General features: G+C 44.1%; 1 protein-coding gene across 2 annotated transcripts in view; it reads left to right on the top strand.

Moving 5' to 3' along the window:
- The window catches only part of LOC111970922 (transmembrane protein 198-like), a 24,454-nt gene that overhangs the window by 2,669 nt on the left and 5,581 nt on the right, over window positions 1-16,204 (top strand). Inside the window, exon 1 of one of the 2 annotated variants that reach the window (XM_070445938.1) lies at window positions 15,826-16,012. The exons of the other annotated variant lie outside the window; for it this stretch is intronic. The gene's annotated coding sequence lies outside the window, so the exon portion shown is untranslated. Of the gene's footprint in view, window positions 1-15,825; window positions 16,013-16,204 lie in introns of those variants that run through there. 2 annotated transcript variants of the gene reach the window in all.

Raw genomic sequence — 16,204 nt, 5'->3', positions numbered from 1 at the left:
GGAAGAAGAGTAGAGAGAGATGGAGAATGGGATGTACATGTATGAAGGAATGATGGCAGAAGACGCCATATAACAGTTGTGGGATACAGAGAGAGATGGAGAGAGTGAATAAGGGAAAGGGATGTGAATTGAGGAGAGGTGAATCGTGTGTGCACGAGGAGTGTGAATGAGATGGATTGTAATAGAATTAATCCAGTCCTCTGCTGTCCTTCCTCCTGGCTACAGATACAGGTAGCAGGTCCCAATCTCATTATCTGTCTACGTGCAGAACACACACACACACACCAAGATTAACACCAGATCAGACTGACACAGACTGGGACTAACTGAATCGTAAGTATGAAGAGCATAAACCGTAATACGCTGAATTTAGTTTTACAACTGCTTAAGGTCTATCCTTTGTTTCTGGATCTCAATCATTTGTTCTAGTGAATAAATAAATACAGGTGAATCGATTCAATTATATTAGAAGAGTCAGTAGAGAGAGACTCTTTGTATGTGTAATAAACCACTGCAAGTCACCTCTAGGTTCACACACAGAAGGAATTTGACTCCCTTAGATTCCCACTAGACTGCCTGGGTCTCTTTGAGAGATGCGTTAAGTGGTCTGTTCAGTTCATTAACGACTCCAAAGGAACTCCATCCCAGAGAGAGTGTAGGAGCTGCAGCCTCCGCAGTCTGCTGGGGGAAACAATTGGTAACATTCATGGCCATGTCCGCTGACACACAAAGCTCTCATAGATAAACCCATCGTTCTCTCTCTATCTGCCCCCGGATCCACCCCACCATCACCACCACCCCCTTTTATGGGCAGAATGAAGAGATTTCTAGTCCATCCATTCTGATGGGCTAGCTGATCCATTGATGAGCGCCAACTGGGTTTACGTGACAGTTGCTGTCACTAGGCCATTATCTGCTATACCAGGCAGGATTTACCGAAGTAAGATCATTTTTATTTGCCCATTATGTGCCACCGACTGTCTAACCAGGTGATCCCCAGGCCAGACAACACATCCTCGTCTGCCCAGGTCCACACCACTCTGCCTGGGCCTCCACGAAGAAGCTCTGCCTGGGCCCTAGTATCACCACCAGAACCAGAGGGAGTAGAGGACAAATAACAGGCCAACAATTAGCCTGTAGCGGCCAAGTCTAACACCCTGTCTCCTCTCTTTGGTAGGATTTGACATTTAGTTGAATCGCTATCTATCGCCCCCCTCAAGGGTTTCTCATTGTCCCTATGGTGCCCCAACACAGCAGCCTGGCTCTCAACGGGACTGTGTGGGGAAACACGTGAGTCTGTTGACATACACACCGATGATCTGCCTGCCACCACAGTTGTCCTAGTTACCACGGTGACACAGCCTGTGATGTTTCCACAGCGGCCACAGCCAGTCACACATCAGTGATGGATATTGATCGACATGCGAGGCAGCTTTAGAGGTTAAGGGTTGAAATGAACAGCTATATTGATTGATAACTGCCACTGTTATCGCGCCAAACCCGTGTGTCCTTTCCACGAGTTATAGTTCTTCATCGGAAAGTGGCTCTGATAGGACTGTGTGATATAAGTCTGTGACCGCATGAGCTCGGTCTGTCACACACCTCACGGAATTCTCACAGTAGGTCATTGGCCTTCCTTCAGTTACGTGGGCATCATACTTTCATCCTAGCCTGGCTGGTCCCAGATCTGTTTCTGCGCTCTTGCCAACTCCTTTTGTTGTCGTTGTCAAGCCAAACATGTTTGGCATAACAATTCCATAAAGACTTGGCAAGAGAGCAGAAACAGATCTGGGACCAGCCAGGCTACATTGATTTCAAATCGTTCTACATAACTGTAATATTCATATGTGTAAACATACTGAATTATAATTGGATGCATTTTACCGCCATATCATACTGTGCTATGATTGGTTAAGACCACCCAAATGGTTAGGTCATGGGCAGTTGATCCTGGTTGGCGATATGTGAACATGCCAGTTATAGCTAGCTAATAAATACCTACGTTAAGAAATATCCTGTAGTACTGCATTTTATTATTTTGTACAAAGTGTGCAAAACAAGACATGGTGTCAGAGTAAAAGGTCCTAAAAGATGGATTTTTCTGGAGTTCCTTCACCTCGAATGGACTGGGAGTCAACAAACTTACCCGATGCATGGCGTAAGTACAAACAGCATGTGGAGCTAATGTTCACGGGTCCTCTGAAGGAAAGAGGAGAAGAGGAAAAGTGCAGCTACCTACTCCTCTGGATCGGTGAAAAAGAGAGAGATATTTACAACACTTGAACACTTACCGAGGCTGAATCAAAGGTACTGAAAACATACTACGATCGTTTTGAAGCATATGTTGTGCCGAAGACCAATACGATTTTCGCTAGGTACAAATTCCATGAGAAAGTACAGGGAGCTAGCGAATCTTTTGAACAGTTTGTGACAGAGCTGCGTCTGCTTGTGAAAGACTGTGATTATGCAAACAAGGATGAGATGGTCAGGGACCGTATTGTATTTGGAATACACTCACCGCGAGTGAGAGAGAAACTTTTGAATGTTGGGTCTGAGGTAACGCTGGACAAAGCTATCGACATAGCCAGATCTCACGAGCTAGCACTGGCTCAGATGAAAACCATTTCGCGCGGCAGCACGAGCGCATCACGTGAACAAGCAGTGCACGCAGACATCAAAGCACACCTCCGGTGCGCAGAGAGCGCGTTTTAGAACCGAGCGAGACATAACTCCAAAACAGAGCGACACATACTCAAAACGCCCCAAAACATATGGATATTGTGGATACAAAGTGCATGGCGAACAAGGAAATTGCCCAGCTAAAGGCAAACAGTGTACTAAATGTGGAAAATGGAATCACTTTGCAAAAGTGTGCAGAGCTWACCGTGGAAAAACAGTACACACAGTGAGTGAAGATGAAATGTCAATCAAAGAGWCAAACGCTGATTAACTGTTTATTGATTCAGTGACACAGAAAAGTCAAATATCAGAGACAGAGCAAGCCTTTGCTGACATTGAGATAGGAACACAAGGCACAYAGCTAAAGTTCAAACTAGACACTGGTGCACAAGTAAACATTATTCCTCTGAATAAGTACTGCAGCTTGACATCTGAGTGTGAGCTACAGCCCACCACATGCAGACTGACTGGTTATGGTGGTGAACAGCTCCCAGTAAAAGGCACATGCACTTTCAAATGCAAATACAAGGAAAGTGACATGATGTTGGACTTTTACGTTGTTGACACTAGAGCCCCTGCAGTGCTAGGTCTTAAAGCATGTTTAGACATGGACCTCATCAAGCTAGTTTTATCAATGACAGCACCAGTAGAGACAGACAATGTACTGGAGGAGTTTGCTGATGTTTTTACAGGAATAGGATTATTCCCAGGAGAATGTACCATTCACCTTGACCCAGACGCAATCCCTGTGGTCTACCCACCGAGAAAGATTCCCCTTGCTCTCCGTGCCCGTCTGAAGAAAGAGTTGGAGAGCATGGAGCAATCTGACATAGTCACCAAGGTTACAGAACCGACTGACTGGGTAAARGCSTTYGTGGTGGTGGAGAAACCACGCACAGGCAAGCTCKGAGTATGTCTCGACCCAAGAGACTTGAACAAGGCTATCAAACGCCCCCATTATCCTTTACCGACGCTAGATGGCATCACACACAAGCTAGCGGGAGCACACTACTTCAGTGTCATGGACGCTAGATCAGGCTACTGGGCTATCAAGCTCACAGAAGTGTCATCTAAGCTCACAACATTCAACACACCGTTTGGACGCTACAGGTTCCATCACCTGCCTTTTGGGATTATCTCAGCCCAAGACGAGTTTCAGCGAAAGATCGACGAAGTGTACGAAGGCCTCGACGGAGTTGTGGCAATTGTGGACGACATCCTTGTCTATGGTCGAACCAAAGAGGAGCACGACCGAAACATCCGCGCGATGCTGCAAAGGTCCCGCGAGAGAGGAGTCCGGCTCAACCCCGAGAAGAGCACAGTCGGCGCTACAGAGGTCAGCTACTTCGGACATCTTCTCACAGCGACTGTAATCAAGCCAGATCCACAGAAGATCTCAGCCATAAAAGAAATGGAGCCACCAAAGAACCGTGCAGAGCTGGAAACAGTGCTTGGCATGGTCAACTACTTAGCCAAGTTCGCACCCAGCCTCTCCAACGCTAATGTACCCCTGCGTCAACTGCTAAAGCAGTCCAGTGAGTTTCTCTGGGACAAGCAACACGACATTGCTTTCCAGAATGTGAAAGACTTGATCACGAGAGAACCAGGACCAATCCTTGCCTACTACGACCCCGACAAAGAGCTCAGACTCCAAGTGGACGCGTCGAAGTATGGACTAGGTGCAGTGCTACTGCAAGAAGGAAAGCCCATTGGCTACGCTTCCAAATCTCTCACAGACTGTGAAATCAACTACGCTCAAATCGAAAAGGAGCTCTACGCCATTCTGTTCGGATGTAAATGTTTCCATCAGTACATATATGGACGACAAGTCATTGTGGAATCCGACCACAAGCCCCTTGAGTCAATTATGAGGAAACCACTAGCCGCAGCCCCGCCAAGGCTACAGACAATGATCCTTCAACTACAAAAATACGACTTCACAATCACTCACCGTCCAGGCAAAGACATCCCTGTCGCAGACACYCTCTCCAGGAAGTTTCTTACCTATAAGGACAGCAGCCTCAGTGAAGGCATGGACATGCAAGTGCACACTGTGTACAGCAACTTACCAGTTAGTGACACAAAACTGAAGGAGATCCAAGCAGAAACAGAAAAGGACTCGCAACTCGCACAGCTGAGGAAAGTCATACAGGATGGATGGCCTGAGGAGAGGAGAAAATGCCCTCAGAGCGTCTCAGAATTCTGGAACCATCGTGATGAACTATCACAGATCAACGGAATAATTTTCAAAGGAGAGAAAATCATTATTCCTACCAGTCTCAGAGAAGAGATTTTGACAAAGATCCATGCTGGACACATGGGCATGGAAAAGTGCAAACAGAGAGCACGGGACATTTTGTTTTGGCCCGGAATGTGCAAACAAATAGAGGACGTTGTTGGTAAATGCGCCATATGTCTTGAACGACGCCCCTCAAACACCAAAGAGCCAATGTTACCTCACTGTATCCCAGACCGACCCTAGCAGGTCGTGGCAACTGATCTGTTCACCTGGAACAACGAGAACTACATCGTAACAGTTGACTACTYCAGCAGATACTTCGAACTCGACAAGCTTCACAGCACCACATCTGCAGCTGTAATACACAAGCTGAAAGCAGCCTTTGCCAGGCATGGCATTGTAGAGACTTTAATATCTGACAATGGGCCCTGTTACAAATCAAATGAGTTTGAATCCTTCACAAAAGCATGGGAGTTCACACATGTCACCACAAGCCAGCATTACCCTCAAAGTAATGACCTTGCTAAAAAATCAGTGCAGATTGCTAAATCACTCATGGATAAAGCAAAAGCAGACAAGAGAGACCCCTACCTCAGTCTCCTTGAATACCGCAACACTCCAATTGACAACTTCAAATCAACAGCCCAGCTGTTGATGAGCCGCAGACTTCGCTCAATCCTTCCCAGCACCAACCAGCAGCTACAACCTGAGGTCGTCAGCTACAAGGAAATGCATGAAAAACGTGCACAGAGACAACAACAACAAAAGCGATACTACGACAGGTCAGCTAGACCACTGCCACCACTGATCGACGGAGAGTCAGTTAGAATCCAAGAGCATGGCCTCTGGAAGCCAGCAGTCGTCATCCAGCCAGCTGACACTGAACGTTCATATCACGTCCGCACCGCAGAAGGAGCGGTGTACCGCCGCAATCGTCGTCACCTACTGAACACAAAAGAACACACTGATGAGATGAACTGTTCCCCTGAAAGATAACGTGATGGACTAACACACACACAGCAGAACATCCACCATACTTACCTGCAACACCACAAGAACTGTTGACTGACACAGAAGCATGCTCAGCATCATATCACACAAGGTCAGGAGGAGAGGTCAAGCCCGGAGCTGTCCTAGACCTGTGAAATGTCAACGGGTGTAGGCGGATCGCTGCCCTATTGAAAGTTCACTTGAAATGCTTAGGTATTGTATTTGTTTGAAATGTTAAGATGTATTTCTACTGTGAAAGCTGAGTTGCTGAGAATCCCTTGTTTGAAAAGTAACAGTATGTTGGATCATTGTTTCAGAGTCTATGTTGATTCAGTTGGTGTAGTATGCAATATAAATGGTTACTTACCTTGAGTTCAAACTGCAGAGCATGTTTTCAAAAGAAACGCTTAGAATATGTAAAKAWTMTTCTTTTGTTTTAAAAGAAGGGGGATGTAATATTCATATGTGTAAACATACTGAATTATAATTGGATGCATTTTACCGCCATATCATACTGTGCTATGATTGGTTAAGACCACCCAGATGGTTAGGTCATGGTCAGTTTTGATCCTGGTTGGCGATATGTGAACATGCCAGTTATAGCTAGCTAATAAAGAGCTACGTTAAGAAATATCCTGTAGTACTGCATTTTATTACTTTGTACAAAGTGTGCAAAACAACCTTGTTTCTGCACTAGGTGTTTCTTTTGGTTATGTTCTTGAAATTCAATTGGGGAGAGAACACGAGATAAGACTGGCGAACCCAAAGATATCTGCAACAAGCGATAGGGGAAGGAAGACGGGAGGAACTGAGGAAATGAGAGAAAGAGAGAATGGAATGATGCAATCTTGCTTGATCAGACTACTGATTATGAAGTAGATGATGGAGGAGATAAGAAACAAAAAAGGAAAGGGACTGGCAACACAGCCACCATTTTGTATCTGTGTGACTGTGGGGTTGGACATGAAAAAATAATTACACCCAATAGAATAAATACAACTTGAAAATGTATATTTCCTGAAAGAAATGGGTGCGCTTGCTTCATTGTATTTTTTTTAAAAAGCACACTAATTGTCCTCCTAGCTCCAAAACAGTGAGAGAACATCTGGGGAACCCTATGAAGACATTTTGTAGCAGCGACAGCCCAGAGCAGCAGTAACACAGTGGGAAAACATCTGGGGAACACTATGAAGACATTTTGTAGCAGCGACAGCCCAGAAGCCCAGAGCAGCAGTAACACAGTGGGAAAACATCTGATGAAGTCTATAAAAGACATTTAGTAGCAGCGACAGACTAAAGCCCACAGCAGCAGTAACACAGTGACATAGTGAGTAATGCATTATGAAGTGGTTACGTAAGCAAACACTGGGGAATGGGGAGCCCATTGGCAGATCTGGCCTATCTTTCGTCTTGCTTTCTTTCTTTATATTGTTCTCCTTTTTCACTCTTATTCACCCTTTCTTACCTTTCTTCTGTGTAGTCTCAGGTCTCATTCATTTAATTCACTTCCTGCTCTCACCCCATGTTCTTCTTCAACATATTCCTTTGAGATTGAGAAATGCGACAAAGGTATGCTGTGTTGGATTCGGGGTAAACTTTGAACATTGAGATACTAAAGACACTATAGATCAGAAGCATAGTATATAAAGGAGTGTAAGAGACTGGCTTTTAATGTCAAAAGTGAATGGTTCTCTGTATAAAGACAGATGGCTTTGGAATGTGTTGGGTGGACGGGAAGAAGTCACAGGATTGCTAKCTGTGGATTAGGTGAAGGAGGGGTTGAGGTCAGGTCAGATCCCCCGATGGGAGAAATTATGGTTCACTATCCTATTACCCTCTTCCTGTGGAACCATAAGATGTGAGGATTGGAGAGAAGGAGGAGTGCCTACATTGGAGTATATTAAAGGTCGACCGATTATGATTTTTCAACGCCGATACCGATTAATCGGACGATCTGAAAAAGCCGATACCGATTAATCGGACGATTTTTATTTATATATATATATATATAAAACTAAATATGCAGGTTTAAAAATATATACTTCTGTCTATTGATTTTAAGAAAGGCAAAAGATGTTTATGGTTAGGTACATTCGTGCAACGATTGTGCTTTTTTCGCAAATGCGCCTTTGTTAAATCATCACCCGTTTGGCGAAGTAGGCTGTGATTCGATGATAAATTAATAGGCACCGCATTGATTATATGCAATGCAGAACAAGCTAGTTAACCTAGTAATATCATCGACCACGGCGCACAATTGGCCCAGCGTCGTCCGGGTTTGGTCGTCATTGTAAATTATAATTTGTTCTTAACTGACTTGCCTAGTTAAATAAAGGTTGCATTGGAAGCCAAGCCTGTGCTGGGTATCACACGTGTTACAGCTATTGCTGATGCCCACTCACTACAGTGGYATGATCATACAAGGTGACATCCCTGCACATGTCCACTGGTGTTCTTCTCTGTGTCACTGTGACACAGAGGAGAGAAAAACCAAGAGGGACAGAGAGAGCGAGAGGGGAGCTGAGAAACAGACTGGCATCTGTAGTGACACATTTGTTTGTATTGAGAAGAACACGGCGATGACTAAATAGGTTAGTGCAATCTGCTAATGGAGTAATGGAGGCAGCCACACACACACACATACTCACACACTCATACACCAAGGTACATACTGTCCTTAAACATATATCAAAGGTCTCTGTGGAGCTGTAGGAGGATGAGTATTCTACTATGTGTGCGTACCAAATGGCACTCTATTCCCTATTTAGTGCACTGGGCTCAGGTCAAAAGTAGTGCAGTATATAGGGAATAGAGTGCCATTTGGGATGCAGACGATGACTTGCTGATTGTGTGTGTGTGTGGAGACTGGAGCGGGTCCAGTTCCTGTATGGTGGGTAGTCACCAGTCAGCATGGTTACATCTTTGGTTACATCACCTCCAGACGGCATTGCCAGGCTGTAGCACGACAACAGCTTGCAGGAAGAGGCTTGAGTGGGCTGTGTGTGTGTGTGGGGTTCCTGACTGTGTCTCCAGTCATTCACTGGGCTACTTATTTGGTACACGCTTTGGCTAGGCGTCAGTCACGACGACTGTGGCGCAGACGCAGAAATATAGTCACCCACATACAACAATGATCAGTACTGAATGGTGTATCTAAATGAGACTGACGGAAGACTTTGTTAGAATTCTCAGCCACATAGTTAGTCAGCCATCTCCTTGAAGGCTTTGATGACATTTCTACAGAAGCACTGACATTTCCATCCTAAACATACAGTCAGTCACTACACTGTGGTGCCACACATAACTATGATATGTCAGCTAAGAGCAACTCTCTCAGAGAGTACTATAGAGATTGGTCCTGTTCGTMAATGAGGCTTATGAGCGTTGCAGACACACACACATACAGTCAAACATATTCATCTCCATGTTGCTAAGAGCTGAGGCGCTCAGCAAGATGATCTGGGGCTGACTAAAGCCATGGCTTCCTGTCCCTCCTAGCCCCTCTCTCTCCTCTTTCCCCTCTCTTCCCCACCCCACTAGAATCAATCAGAAATGACCACTCCTTTCACTGTCACCCCTCTGTACACACCACACACACATATATACAGTAGCAGTCAAAGGTTGGACACACCTACACATTCCAGGATTTTTCTTTAATTTTACTATTTTCTACATTGTAGAATAAAAGTAAGACATCAAAACTATGAAATAACAACATATGGAATCATGTAGTAACCAAAAAAGTGTTAAACAAATGAAAATATATTTAGATTCTTCAAAGTAGCCACCCTTTGCCTTGATGACAACTTTGCACACTCTGGCATTCTGTCACCCAGCTTCACCTGGAATGCTTTCCAACCATCTTGAAGGGGTTCCCACATATGCTGAGCACTTGTTGGCTGCTTTTCCTTCACTCTGTGGTCCAACTCATCCCAAACCATCTCAATTGGGTTGAGTCGGGTGATTGTGGAGCCAGGTCATCTGATGCAGCACTACACACTCTCCTTCTTGGTAAAATAGCCCTTACACAGCCTGGAGGTGTGTTGGGTCATTGTCCTGTGAAAAACAAATGATAGTCCCACTAACCGCCAAACCAGATGGGATGGCGTATCACTGCAGAATGCGTGTCTATGCTGTTAAGCGTGCTGAATTCTAATAAATTAGACAGTGTCACCAGACAAAGCACCATCACACCTCCTCCTCCATGCTTCACGGTGAACTACACATGCGGAATCATCGTTCACCTACTCTGCGTCTCACAAAAACAAGGCAGTTGAACCAAAATGTCTACATTTGGACTCATCAGGCCAAAGGACAGATTTCCACGTTCTAATGTCTATTGCTTTGTTTCTTGGCCCAAACAAGTCTCTTCTTCTTATTGGTGTCCTTTAGTAGTGGTTTCTTTGCAGCAATTCAACATGAACCCTGATTCACGCAGTCTCCTCTGAATAGTTAATGTTGAGATTGTGTCTGTTACTTGAACTCTGTGAAGCATTTTATTGGGCTGCAATTTCTGAGGCTGGTAACTCTAATAACTTATCCTCTGCAGCAAGTAAACTCTGGCTTTCCTTTCCTTGTGGCGTCCACATGAGAACAGTTTCATCATAGAGCTTGATTGTTTTTGCGACTGTATGTCTGGTTTTTGCTTGGAATACCTATCTTCTGTATACCACCCCTACTTTGTCACAACACAACTGATTGGCTCAAACACATTAAGAAGGAAAGAAATGCCACAAATTAACTTTCAAAAAAAACACACATGTTAATTTGAAATTCATTCCAGGTGACTACCTCATGAAGCTGGTTGAGAGAATCCAAGTGTGTGCAAAGCTTCATCAAGGCAACGGTGGCTACTTTGAAAAATCTAAAATGCATTTTGATTTGTTTAACACTTTTTTTTGTTACTACATGATTCCATGTGTGTTATTTCATAGTTTTCATGTCTTTCACTATTATTCTACAAGCAGAAAATAGTAAACAATAAGTAAAACCCGGAATGAGTAGAGGGAGAGAGAGAAGGGAGAGCACAAACCCTCTAGTCTGGAGGTGATTCTAGCCTGAGCACAAACCCTCATTCTGGCTTTCCATGCAATGAAGCCCTTTATTGAGAGCGAGTGAGAGGGAGCAGGTTTGACCAGAAGAGAGGTCCAGCTGGGTGTGTATGGTTTGTATTTGTGTTATATGTACACTACCATTCAAAAGTTTGGGGTAACTTAGAAATGTCCTTGTATTTGAAAGAAAAGCACAAAAAAATTGTCCATTAAAATAACATCAAATTGATCAGTGTCTGTGTTCTTTTGCCCATCTTAATCTTTATTTTTATTGCCAGTCTGAGATATGGCTTTCTTTGCAACTCTGCCTAGAGGCCAGCATCCCAGAGTCGTCCTTCACTGTTACGTTTTGACTGCGTTTTTCGGGTTACTATTTAATGAAGCTGCCAGTTGAGGACTTGTGAGGCGTCTTTCTCAAACTAGAACTCAACGCTAGGCACGGGGCTCCCACTCCTCTTTCTATTCTTGTGAGAGACAGCTGTTCTGTGAAGGAGTAGTACACAGCGTTGTACGAGATCTTCATTCCTTGGCAATTTCTCGCATGGAAAAGCCTTTATTTCTCAGAACAAGAATAGACTGATAGTTTCAGAAGATTTGTTTCTGGCCATTTTGAGCTGTAATCGAACCCACAAATGCTGATGCTCCAGATACTCAACTAGTCTAAAGTCCAGTTTTTTGCTTCTTCAATCAGAAAAACAGTATTCACTGTGTGCTAAAAAATTAAAAAAGGTTTTCTAATGATCAATTAGCCTTTTAAAATGATAAACTTGGATTAGCTACACAACTGTGCATTGGAACACAGGAGTGATGGTTGTTGATATGGGCCTCTGTACCTATGTAGATATTCCATAAAAAATCGCGTTTCCAGCTACAATAGTATTTACAACATTAACAATGTCTACACTTCATTTCTGATCAATTTGATGTTATTTTAATGGACAAAAAACAAGGACATTTCTAAGTGACCCCAAACTTTTGAACGGTAAGTATATATGTAACAACACACACACACAAACACATACATACACACCAGCTGCACCTCTCCTCTGGAAACTCTCTCTAATTAGTTCAGTACAATTTATGAAAAATAAATGCGTTTTTGCTTAATTTAAGATTAGGTTAGCAGTGTGGTTAGGTTAGGTTAAAATGTTATAACTTTGTGGCTTTTCCCGCTAGTACCACTCTGCAGAGCTGCCTCTGCATAATGAAAACGCTGCAGAAAGTAGTGGGTAAATAGGAGTAAGAAATGCCTCAACATGTATTTATATAGGCCTTTTGAACATCTAAAAAGGGGAGGCGGTATAGTATAATGTTGTTAAACATGCCTTTTTTTCACATATGCTATTGTCGTTTTCCTATGACAAGGTTGACCTGTAAAGCCCACAGTCCGATCAGTGAAGTCTCTAATTTGTCCCAACCATTGTCCACACAGCAGGACACCAATTATTAAAGGGGCGTCATACAGCTATTATTAACGCTGTTCTGTTAACACATGGCTGAGTAGATTTGAGCATCTGTCAGATGAGATGATGTCAGCAAGTACAGCTGTCTGCTATGGTTGCCCCACTGGCCAAGGGGAAGTCATAGACCGTACAAACACACACAGGCCCGTTGGGGAATAACACAGCTGGATGTCTGCTAGACTAGAACATGATGCCGCTGGGAAACGGACAGACTCCACCCATCTCACAGGATAGSCTGCTACACTTCACAGCACCTACAGTATATACCATGGTATCATCCACACCACTTTGCCCTCTATCATATGATATTCTTAGATCCTGAGTTTGTCCTGAACCTGTGACCTGACCTGGAAAAATGCCAGTTACTAGATTGATTCTGTTCTAAAAAGATGTGACGTGGAAAGCCATTCAATGAGTGTGTTTGCAGTTTCCYCCCTGTCCAGATAATCACCAGTGTATAGACACTCCATATGGAGCTTAAATGGCTGGGACTAAATTTAGGATCTAACGCTATTCTACTAGTCCACACTTTCACACCAGCCTCTAGTGTTGACATTTTATCTCTCACACCACTTGTCCCTTCCCACCCCCTCYTTGTCTTTTTCTGTTCTGTGCTTTCCTCCCTCTGTCCTTGGATCTGCCRGCTCAAACACTGTAAAGACCAAATCACACGAGAAGTGTTTTTTTTTTWACGCTCACGCTGGAATGAGAATGCATGTGAGGGAATGAGAGAGCAGACGAGCCGCGGYCGTCAACTGCGTCACATTAGAATGATATATATCACGTTGTCAGTGTCATTTCTTGGCAGTACCGTTAGGCTATCACGGTTGTAGCTTACAGCCGATTTGATMAATAAAYTTCAAACYAAGTATATGGTTAGTAAGTGCCTTGGTTCAAATTAATCAAATTTGGTCTKAGGATGGAGTGGGTCGTTTGTAGAAAAATAATTAAGAAGAATTATGATCTTCCCTGTGCTAAGTAGACAAAACATGTATATGTAGGCCCGAAAGCTAAGGTTGATCAATATCAGTGAAACATTTGCAGCCTACCTGTGTTGATATCGATCATAGCTAGGCATATAGCCTTGGCAGMCTACGGCTGGATAACTTGAGGAACTCGGATTTCAAGAGAGAATACTGCTATGTAGAAAGAACGAGACTTGGCTAGTTCTTTATAAACGGCTCGGGTTTACAAGCTACAACTCTCCTCACGTTCGTGAGCTAGCATAACAACTGTTTAGCCCAGGTACGGTGGCTCCGTAGGACATATAAGTTGATTCACAACAATAACTCACAGGGGCTAGCCTACACAGCGAACATAACAAAAATAANATTAATCAAATTTGGTCTCAGGATGGAGTGGGTCGTTTGTAGAAAAATAATTAAGAAGAATTATGATCTTCCCTGTGCTAAGTAGACAAAACATGTATATGTAGGCCCGAAAGCTAAGGTTGATCAATATCAGTGAAACATTTGCAGCCTACCTGTGTTGATATCGATCATAGCTAGGCATATAGCCTTGGCAGMCTACGGCTGGATAACTTGAGGAACTCGGATTTCAAGAGAGAATACTGCTATGTAGAAAGAACGAGACTTGGCTAGTTCTTTATAAACGGCTCGGGTTTACAAGCTACAACTCTCCTCACGTTCGTGAGCTAGCATAACAACTGTTTAGCCCAGGTACGGTGGCTCCGTAGGACATATAAGTTGATTCACAACAATAACTCACAGGGGCTAGCCTACACAMCGAACATAACAAAAATAACTATTTATAATGGGTTTTCATGACAATTACGTTAGCATACGCTACGCAGTGTGTGAATTGATGCTCGCTTCTCTCACGCACCACTTTCACGCCGTTGACGGACATCTCCCCGTGTGATTTGGGCTCACACAGTCACACGCACTCTAGTCTTTTGTCACAACTAGCTGAATGTGAGGCAAAAGAAACCAGCAAGGCCACTGTGTGTGTGTTCTGTATCTTGAGTCATTGCTTACATCTGACATGAGGGGTGACTTGCCAAAGGGAGAGAGCTGAAAAGCTGTGAACCAGGAGAGGAGGGAGATACTTACCAACAGAGGAACAGCCAGACGGGCACTGATTGGCTCTRTGACTGTTGCTATGGTGGTTTAGGCAGCTCTTCCATTGGTCAGACAAGCAACTTGGACCAGGACATGCTCGGAATCCAAACATCCTCTTGTCGTCATGACAACAGACAGGAAGTGGGAAGTTGWTATTGTGAAAGATTGCCAAGCTTGTGTTCAACTGAACTGTGTTTTWCAACAGATGAACTCTTGTGAACATAGAAACTCTCTATTCTAACCCTGGATCTGCTTCTAGAACAGCTTAGTGGCGCTCCATTCCGCTCTCGGGTGTTCAGCAGAGATGGAGTAATCCMCACGGAAAGATGATTATTATTATAACATGTTTGGATGAGAGGAGAGCAGCTAGGGGCTAGATGTGATTTATGGGTTTGGAAGGATTTAGTCCGTGTCAGAAGAAGACAGAAATATCCTATTGTCCCTTGTCCACTTCTATCTAAAATAGCAATCCTACTGGACATGTTTCTTAATGCAATAACGTATTAGCTAATRATGTAGGTATACACCTACCCCATACATAGAGTCCTGCCCAATCCTGTTTTAGCGCAGTACATGTTGGCGTAGTGCAAAAGAGAAGGCCTCCAACCCAATTKTATTTTTAATCCATAGAATACTGATACTGATACTGTAGAGTCAGCCAGGGATCAGGTTTTCACTAGGTTCTCCTCTGAGCTCTCCATTACGCCTCAGGTCTCTGTAGGATACAGCCTTTATCGTCCTCTATTACAGCTTCAGTTCATTCATATCAATGTGTTTACTCTCCCTCACAACCTCTCCCTTCAGGTGGATGATGCATCACTTCAGACACACAGTTTCATGCTGGGCCATTGATCAGGCCTGACATGGGCACTGAGCCACACAGAGAAACACACACACACCTGGCTTTCTGGTTGTTGCATATGCAGAGGCCTTGGTAAATGCTGACATGCTAATACTTTCTACCCAAGCAGCACCTTCACTTCTATGATGTTAAATGGTGTGAAACCTGTTTGCAGTAACCCCATAGCTGTCAGAGCCACACCTTCTGGGAGAGGAATAATGAAACCTGCCATGGGAAAGGGAGAGAAAAGGAGACGGAAGGGGAGAGAAATGGGAGGAGAGAGAGAGAGGAAAGAAAGGAAGGCGAGAGAAAGGGGAGGAGAGAGTGGAAAGGAAGGAGGGGGAGAGAGAGAGAGAGGAAAGGAAGGAAGGAGAGAGCAAGAGAGAGAGAGACGCAAGAAGGGGTGGAGTGATGTTCAGGTGAGGATGAGCGACAGCGAGGCATCGGGGAGGTAAAGTGATGCATGCTGGGAACAATATGGAGCTCATGAATATCTCACCAGCAACAGCTCCAGTGAGAGTCAGACTAGCTCACTAACACACACTGGGCTCCTTATGTAACCCAACATCTGACCCAGAAACCTCCTCGCACGGAAGGCTGGAGAGASAGASYSGGGGAGAGAGAGAACAAAGGAGGAGGAGTGGGAATGAGGGGAACGAGGTCGTTGGGTGAGAGCTMTAGCGAAGCATATGTCAGTGTCTTTGTGTGGGAGAGAGTCCGTCACTGTTCAAATAGAAGAACACGCGTGTAGAGCAATCAGACTGTGTCTCTGATGTTTGTTCCAACATGTTGAGAGATGGTATTCATACTGAAATGCCTGATCCAAACACGACGGAGTCTGTCCCCTGTAACTTTTGATC

The sequence above is a fragment of the Salvelinus sp. IW2-2015 genome, linkage group LG12, assembly GCF_002910315.2.
Source record: "Salvelinus sp. IW2-2015 linkage group LG12, ASM291031v2, whole genome shotgun sequence".
NCBI classification, from domain to species: Eukaryota; Metazoa; Chordata; class Actinopteri; order Salmoniformes; family Salmonidae; genus Salvelinus; species Salvelinus sp. IW2-2015.
This window is presented reverse-complemented; position numbering and strand designations above follow the sequence as displayed.